The following is a 9,373-nucleotide window of genomic DNA, read 5'->3' as shown; positions in this document are numbered from 1 at the left end:
AATATGTTTAAATAAAACTTTAATTGTGCATATGTAATTTTGCAATTATAGCTCGAGACTGTCTCTTTTTAATTAAGTTAACCCACGACTGCCGGTCAACTATATTCATAAACTTTTCAGCCAATAACATTGCACCATCTGACTTCCGCAATGGATACGCATACATATAAAAATTATGCAATAATTATCTGAGGTGCTATTTGATAATAAGACCATTTTCTAGTAAACAAATACTAAGTATTGTGAATCAATGCGTTAAGTAGTTCAGCATTGTAAATGGGAAAGTTTGACAAGTTTACAAATTAATGTGATCAAATATTCATAACTGCAATTTCGTTTCATTGTAAAACTGTATTTGCGTTGGAAAACCCAAGTTGAACTTATATTGACCTTATATACCGTATTATTTACAAGTTTTGACAGCACATTTTTTCAAATTTACATTCTCTAAATTATTTCTGTCAAGATGGCTGTCATTTTAAGAAATTCCTGTCTTTCCTGCCAGACTGCCAGGACACAGGGAATGTTATGATTGGTCAATTATGACAGTCCTGGCCATTTTAGAGTCAATATAAGTAGCCATGACAGGCTGTTTTCAGTTTGCATTTTGGATTTAAATCCTGACAGGAGCGAAAACCAGTGACAGGAGCATTTGTAATATTTTCAAGGAAAATTTTGTTGTTATATCTAGCAAATCTAGTGCTCTTCAGGGTTGGATAAAGAAATTTTGAAATTTACTTCTATCAGTAAAAGTGGTTATAAAAACAAGTTTTTACTTAGCTTACAATATCAAAGAAGGAATGACAAGGAAAATGATTAGTTAAGTCGTGCATTTTTATTTAATTCATTGATCATACATATTTTTCACAAAATGTTTGGATCTATAAAGACATATAAAATGATACATTTTTGTATTAATCGTCTTAAAATATGCTGAACATACAGTACCCGATTTATGCAGCAACCGCTGCGCCAGTTGCCATAAAAATGAGCCACTTAATCAAAGGGAACAGTGTACTTTTGTTATCTCTATCATTAATAGCTCCTGCTGCTTCAATAACGTTGTCGTCTGCAATATCATCAATGCCGTTTGCATCAAGTATCTTCTTGTGAGCTTAATCCACTTGTAAGGTGTTTGTTACCTTGTTGGAGATATCGGGTTGCCCTGTTTCTGAAAGACAAAATATAATTCTTTCTAGCGATTTAAATTTAATAAATTAATTAATAAAAATTTAATAGTTTAAAGCGATTTAAATCAGAAACGATAGTGCAGTAAGATACAAAACAACGTCAATTCATCTTAGTTGTCATTGAAAACAAGAATATGTACTTGATGGTTTTATGTAGTGTGCAAAAAAAATTACAAGCTTACTCATGTTAAAAAAAGAGAAAAATATAATGGATTATGAAAAAGTGGTTGTATAGAATATTTCATTATTTTATAACACTAAAATTAAACAAAGAATTATTTATGCCTGTTGTTGTAGTTATAGGACATTTATCTGTAGATGTGTTCGGCAAAGCTGGAACTTTTCCTGAAGTTTCATATGCCTTAATGGTCGCAGTGATGCTGCCGTGAGAAATCTCCTCCACATCACAATGTGTGACGCTAAAAGGTTTAACCAACTGAACTTTCTTCTTGTTTTGTACTTGAATTTGCTGAAACGATTCTTTTCCTACATGACGTATAAACTCATTTATTAGTTTATTATCCATGTAAGTTGCATCACAAATAATACGACTGAGAACTTTGTCTATATTTAAACCACTTATTTGCAATGCAATCTGGGTTATTCATATTAACTGTTTCAAGAGCTGTGTACGGGCTAGGCAATGCCAATGGATTCATAACAAACATACCGTTGAAGACTATTTTCAAGGACGAATCTTTAAGTTCAAGCATCATGGGTAGATTTATCTTTAATTTTTCCCCTGGAGGTTTAGAACTGTGTGAACCTTTCCTTTTCGTATCACCTCACATGGTAGTTTTGGTGTTTTCCCTTTCTTCAAATCTATCTGAAGCGGTTGTGTACTGTTTTTATTGTGGTCGTGCAGTTGCTGCAATCCTGAAAATGACATGTCGGAATTCAATAAGGCTATTTATCACATATCCGTGTCGCTTTTTCGACTCCGTAATTGCACGGTAGTGCATATATTTTTACGTGCTTTATTAGCATTATACCAACATAGCGTAAAGACCACTGAATGTTAGCGTTGTTATACTTTTTTCTCTGGAAACAAATCTTATTTTGGTATGTGATAATTATATATATATGAAAGAAAGAAAGTCATGAGCGGGAAATTATACATAGAAAAATCGCCGCTATGGTAATAAAAGTGATGACGTCACAATAAAGTTAAAAAAAACTTAAATATATATAGCATGAAGAATAAGCAACGGCCGCTGTGGTGTAGTGGTTAGCATACTGGACCGGCAATCCAGAGACCCGTGGTTCGAGTCCCGGCTGCGGGGTGCCGATTTTTCGTGCGAGTTTTCTATAAATATATATGTATCCCAGCAAACACATGACGTTGAAATGACGTCGGATTACCGTTACATTTTGGTCACGACGTCGGCGACCAAAATACGACGTAAATCTGACGTCCAAAAGCAAACGTCTATTAGACGTTTCTTTTTGACGTCGTTCTAACGTCAGGATCTGGTCGGTGTCCTGACGGTAGTTAAAAAAATTACAAAAAAAATCCTTACCCGCTGTTGTAATCATTTAAACATTTTTTTTCAAATGTTATTTGGCTTACAAATTAAGTGTATATGTATATTTGTAGATTTATCTTTGATTTTTCACCTGCAATGATTCTTTATTTCTGCCATATACAAGTGCCTTTTGAAGACCAAGTGCGCGGCGCTGCAACCTAATAAAACATATAGGTGGCGCTGTATATAGGCAAGTTACATGTGTTATTGTTATATGAAATCTATTTATAGCCACAGATCTGTTTACGAGTTCTAATCATTTAACTTTATAATATTATCATTTGCGGTACATTATATATATCAAAATCACGAGTTTTAATAGTGCTTTAACATTAAATCATAGTGACAGAAAAATGAAAGAAAACATAATTGTAATTCGAATCTACAGCCACGTGGATGGAAAATTCAAATTTGTAGGCGTTTCGTACGTCAGGAATCGGGATGCATTGATAAAGTGAATATTCCAGATTTTCATGAACGAAAAGATCAGTTCACTTTATTTAAATTAAATTTATGGATTTGTCAGAAAATATTTATAACATGGTAAAACAAGAAGGATAAGGGAAATGATCAGATAACGGTCAGAAAATAGTCAGATTAAGGGCAGAAAAGGGTTAAGATTTAGATCGGAAAATGGTCAGATTGAGGTCGGAAAATAATCAGAAACTGGGTGGATTTAGGTCGGAAAATAGTCAGAATGAGGTCGGAAAATGGTCAGAAACTGGTTAGATAACGGTCAGATTTTGGTCGGAAAATGGTCAGATTTTGGTAAGAAAATGGTTAGATAATGGTTATATTCAGACGTCTACCTGACGTCAGATTATTACGTCAAAAAACTTTCAAATCCGACCGTTTTTTTTCGACCGTCATCTGACGTCAGAACCTGACTTAAATCTGACGTCAGTGTGACGTCTTGTGTTTGCTGAGTAGAATATTATATTCGTGTAGCTTCATTCTTAATTTATTGAATTCATTGACTGCATATGCTTGCAAGAGTCTCGCGTTAATTTTTTTTATTTAACTCGTTTAATAAATTCAGAATTAAGCATACGCACACATTCAATATACTCTTGATATACGTATTATCCAAATCGTAGAATCTTTAGATATGAATTAACTATCCTATCAAAAGAATTAATATCTGGAAAAATGTTATCCCTCGGACGCATTAAAAAGTAATAAAATTCCATGAAAATTGCGGACTCAGTATTATTGAGTCTGTACCTGAGGGAAAAAGAAAAAGCGCCCTCTAGCACCTTCTTGAGCGGTACTAATTAACAACATCTGTCATTTCCGGTGTTTGAATACATTTTAGTTACAAGTCTCAGCATAAACCCTTAATAGCTTGCGTTAATTATTAATAAATTGATTGAAGTTGTGTATATAGATTATAATTACATCACGACTATCCAAAGAAAAGCGATTTAACAAACGTGCATCATTATTAAAAGCAATAGAACTTGTCAAAATTATTTCTATTCTATGAATTAAAATCTTAAGAATACTCAGTCATGTTGTCAGTTATAAAAGCATTTAAATAGCATTTAAAAAGAACTATAAAAATGACATATATTTTTTCATGTCAATTAATTCGTTATATAAGGATATCTTTGTAACAAAACTATGCTCAATGTGTACAGAGTCCCACTCCCCCACCCAGATGTTTTCGAGTTTTATCTCCAGACAAATTTCTTAAACAGAATTGTGTCTAAAATACTATTAACAACATTCACATGGCAAAGTATTGATGGTCAAGCGCACTGATTTATATCAAATGCGTATACTTTGTTCAAGGTCTTTTTAAAACAAAGTGTCATGAAAGAAATGGATAAAGCTTACTTACCGTTACTTGTTTCATCATGTTGTGACTTTGTTATATTTACTGTTTGTGGTGTATGGTTTACATCTGTTGAGGACGTTAAATGAGTGACATGCACTTTGTTAGAGCGCTTTATGATCAAACTGTGGATATGCAATGATTCGTTATTTCTGCCATGGGTTCCCATTAGGTTTCCTTCACAATCTAAGAAAATACATATTCTCAATAATAATTTTACATCCAATTCAACTCGTTTCATATGTTTATATTTATAGTTTGAATGCATTGTGAAAAAAATTAATCGAATTATTAAATGAAATAATTACAATTTAGATGAAAATGTGTAAGCTCGCAATACAATAAAAATAAAACGAAAAAATACTAGTATTGTTATATATCTCATTTCAAGCAAGAATTGTTCAGCTTTTGAATAATTAGATACACAATGGAGCGATATGACCGCTAAATATACTGGACAACAAAAACAAAATCATTCAATCATTCATACAAAACTTCGAACCTTCGTGGACCACTAATTTTGTTCTGTGCTTTGTTACCAACGTACAACCTGTGGGGAATTATATCTTCTAGTTCTATTACATCATTTGGTGACTTTTTCACGAGCAGGAATTTGAAATACACATTTGTCTCTTTCGGCAACCTGGAAAGTAGATGCCATTTGATATAATACAATCAACTCGCAAAGTGACTCATTCTTGACTATGTTAAATTGCGTAAATTTGGTTTCCACTTAAAAATTGAAAAGGAATAAACGTTATATTGGGGCCGATTTTTGTTTGTATCCGACTTTAAACACGTCTATGGATGTTTCTAAATTTAACACTTTACCTAAATATGTTTTAATGTTGAAATCTGCTTAAGCCGGTGCTAGGGGGGCGTGGTCGGTAACTTGCATTTTCAAATAAAATACCGTTCATGAACAGACTCAATCAAATGAGCCTGCAACATTTTCAATTTTTTCGTTTTGCCGTTTTGTAGGGGTTCCTATTTTCTCCATTTTAATTATACAATGCATATATAATGTTATGTCGATGCGATTATACTGACCAACGTTTCTTTGTTCAGAAATGATGACCGACAGGGTGACATCTTGGTGCAATGTTCGGGTCCTCGTTACCAAGCTGGCGACCTGGACCGACCGCTGCCAGGAAATAGTCAATGTACTTCTCACGGGCTGGTTTATAGACATTAAGCTGTACGCTTAATAGTTCCTTTCTGCTGATTGACATCTGAATAAAAAATAAATAATCTATATTATTAAAACTTCTAGATTTATTATACATCTTTGTTTACCCGGGTTATTTCTCAAAATTGATGATAAATGCAATCGCACGGAATGTGTACAGTGGTTTTGTGACGATGTAATATATAATTCTACACCGCTGAGTTTGTATAATGTATTTGCCCTTCTTTGAACAGTTTATTTAAATTTTATTCTAACGTCGCCTCTTTCTTCTAGATTTAATATGTGGTCTATCAAACTGGATTAATATTGTTACGTGTTGGCCCTCTTGGACATGGGAAATCGGGCTTACTCTATATATCAGGGACTTCTGCTTTTGCGTGGACATGTGGCGAACAGTAACGTGTATATTGTTTGACCCCGCAGCAAAGACAAGTAGACTTATAATTATAAGGGGGTTATACGCCTTTTAAAGAACTAAAATCTGATCAATAATGAACTAAGAATAACAGTTTAACGAATTTTATTGGAGGTATTCAGTTATGCACATTCAATCATTAGTATATAAATGTTGTTATAATAAACAGATATTCAGATCAACATTCTCTTATTGTGTAAGATTGAAAGTATTCGTCATGAAAATTATGGAACAAATATGAAGTGACGGTGGCTAAACAATGTTTAAAGGAGAATTATACAACAATTTACTTATGAAATATTTTAAAAGCGATCTAAATTAAAGCGTAATTTATTATGTAAACCAAACTGATTCAACAAATTCTGAGCGTTTGCTACTGAAATGCCTAAGTTCCGAAGTAAACAACTTATGTTCAAAGTATTTCTAAAAATTATCTTACTTAAAAATAATAAGATAGATCTAGTTCAATATAAGTAAAAATCTATTAAATCGTTAAGTTAAATACGTATTCTGGAATAAGATCAGTACGAGAAACGTAAATATATTACTATGAGTTTTCCAAGCTGCGGAGTGACTTCAAACAGTAATGCAGCGCCTTTTATACACGCGATTCAAACATAAACAACAATGTTTGTCAACATTTCAAACAAAAATAAAAGGGGACCCATAAGGAGTACAAACAGTTCCGACACCTCAAACAGTTAATAAATAAATCAATATATCAATGAATAGAAATGAAATTAATGCGTACATTTACCACAGGTAATTATTACAATATTCAAAATACGAAAATAAGGAGTGAGTAGTAGATGTTGCGCCTATCAATAATTTAATACAAAAACATTGATTCAAACACTTCCCGCCGAAAACCTCGCATTGAAAATCAAGCAGAGCTGGTAATTCAGTATGACGTCACTTTAGTGCATGTATGACGTAATCTCAAAGAAGCATACAAAATGGCGGACTCAAATAACAATACATGTGTTTATCTTAGAAAATAAAGAATATTAACAAATTTAAGATGAATTGACACAAGAGGTAAGTCATATTATGATAATAAGATAAGTTTAAAGCTATACATACAAGCGTAGATTAAAATTTAACGGTATAAGGTGATAGGACACTAATTCCGAAAACGAAAGTAGGTTGATTTACCGGCGCATATCAATATCAAAGCAATATTTTAAAAACACATTGTTTAAAAATAAGAAAATAGATATACAATGCAAGGCGACGATCAAAGAAGGCAGCCACCTACGCAACCAAGCAATACTGCCAGAGGACACCCAGCAAAATTTGGAGAAGCCACGAGGGTGGAAAAAGAAAGACAGTTGGGGAGAGAGTCAATAACTATAAAAAGTTATTCAGTTTAATAAGAAAATTAATACTTAATACAAAACCAAAATTGTGTATATAAAACACTCCGGAAAAGAATAATACAATTATTGTGTACGCGTACGTGTGTACACAGCTTTGTAGACCGCATGTACGAGTTCATACTGGACACAAGCTCTGCACCTAACACATATAATTATGTACTTCAAATAATAATAAATGTTTAATAAACAATATTTTCATACATGTAGTATTAAATTTAAAAAAAAAAATATTTCTTACTGTTCTTATTGTGGAATCATATACGGCATGATTAACGAAGATATTTGCATTTATTGACGCGTCCATTTGTTAAGTTACGACGTTGACAAACGGTTGATGACGCTGTTGATTATTATGACGTAACAAAACGTTCATTGCATTCTTAGATTTGGTAATGTCAATTAAACGTTAAATATTACGTTTCTCATTAAGGGTTTTTATACATGTGCTTAATTTAAGCCAATGAAATGTTAGTTTTCTTTTCTTTCTTTTTTACACAATATCCGCAAATGTAGAATAAAATTAAAAAATGTGTGGTAATATTCTAGTCCAGAGTATATAAGATTTTTGAAGGGATGGTTTGTTGAGAAGCCTATACTAAAAAAGACATCGAAGGTTGCCAATACATTGAACAGAAAGCGCAGCTCTATTTTTAATGCACATTAAAGACTTTTCTGTATCTTTTTCTTCTTCGTTTGGTTGTTATTTTTATGAAATATGTTGACATATTAAGCCTACACTGGCAATCAAAGACACAATGGTCCTATACTAACTGGTATTGGTTGTACAGAACTACTACATAATTAATCAATTAAAATGGTCTAAAATCATAATAAAATTTATTATTTTTGATATGAATACAATAAATATGAAAATTAAAAAAAATCAAACGAACAATATTAAAACAACCGACGCTGTTCAACAAAAATTTCACACCGTGTAACGGGCGCCTGTGTCGACAGAAATCTAAAATTTCCTGATTAGTACAGGTAAGTTATAAACTTGGTTGGTATAGTCTTATTACTAAAATATTTTCAGTTTCATTGCTATAAAATTACCGTGTGGATAATTTCTGGTATTTTGTTACTCGTTTTCCCATTCCTAATTTGGACCTCCCAACTCCTAATTAAGACAAACAAAGCCTCCACTTCTTATTGATAGCTTCAATTTACTGATAAGGCTCGTTGTCCTAATTAGGAGTTAAAAATCTTCAATAATTGTAACTGGGAGTAACTAAATGTATATTCGAATCTTTTTCATTTCTAAAAAGTCCTAATTAGGCTTTTAAATCTCCTAATTTAGAGTGACAAAGTCCTTATCAGGTTTTTATATTTCCTATATAAAAGTGAATAACTCATTATTATGAGTTATATTAAGATTTCGCCACAGAATGTTTTCGTAACAAAATACTTCTAAACACGTTGATTTGTTTCATATGTTCGACCGAGCGACCACATACACGCATCGAGGACATATTAATATATTCACATACGAGAAAGGGACAAAGAGTTGTCCGCCCCTTTATTAAAAGGCAGACTTTCTTTTTTTTCATAGATTTATTCATGATATTAACATATAAAAAGTCCTACTGCAAAGCAGTAGGACCCGGTCATTTAAAAGAGAAACTTAACAAATATATACATTATTATAATATAATAAGGTTTAAAGGGATCAATACAATAATAACTTTAAAAGTAGCACGTCTCCAGATTCATGCTTATATATATGAACATTTTGAAAATGTATTTGAATGTGTAATATTGTGAAGTAATTAAAAGGAAGCAATTTACACACTATCAGTGGCACTAACAAACCACGTAAATTACCAAAAAGTGGTCA

General features: G+C 32.3%; 1 non-coding gene across 1 annotated transcript; it reads left to right on the top strand.

Moving 5' to 3' along the window:
- Positions 1-2,400: 2,400 nt before the first annotated feature.
- On the top strand, positions 2,401-2,473 carry Trnaa-ggc (transfer RNA alanine (anticodon GGC)). Its single transcript has one exon. It is a non-coding gene; the product is annotated as a tRNA-Ala (tRNA).
- Positions 2,474-9,373: the final 6,900 nt, after the last annotated feature.

The sequence above is a fragment of the Ruditapes philippinarum genome, unplaced genomic scaffold (assembly GCF_026571515.1).
Source record: "Ruditapes philippinarum isolate M1 unplaced genomic scaffold, ASM2657151v2 ctg3081_1_1_1_1, whole genome shotgun sequence".
Lineage (NCBI taxonomy): Eukaryota > Metazoa > Mollusca > Bivalvia > Venerida > Veneridae > Ruditapes > Ruditapes philippinarum.
The sequence above is the reverse complement of the archived record's forward strand: the minus strand, read 5'-3'. Positions and strand labels throughout refer to the sequence as shown.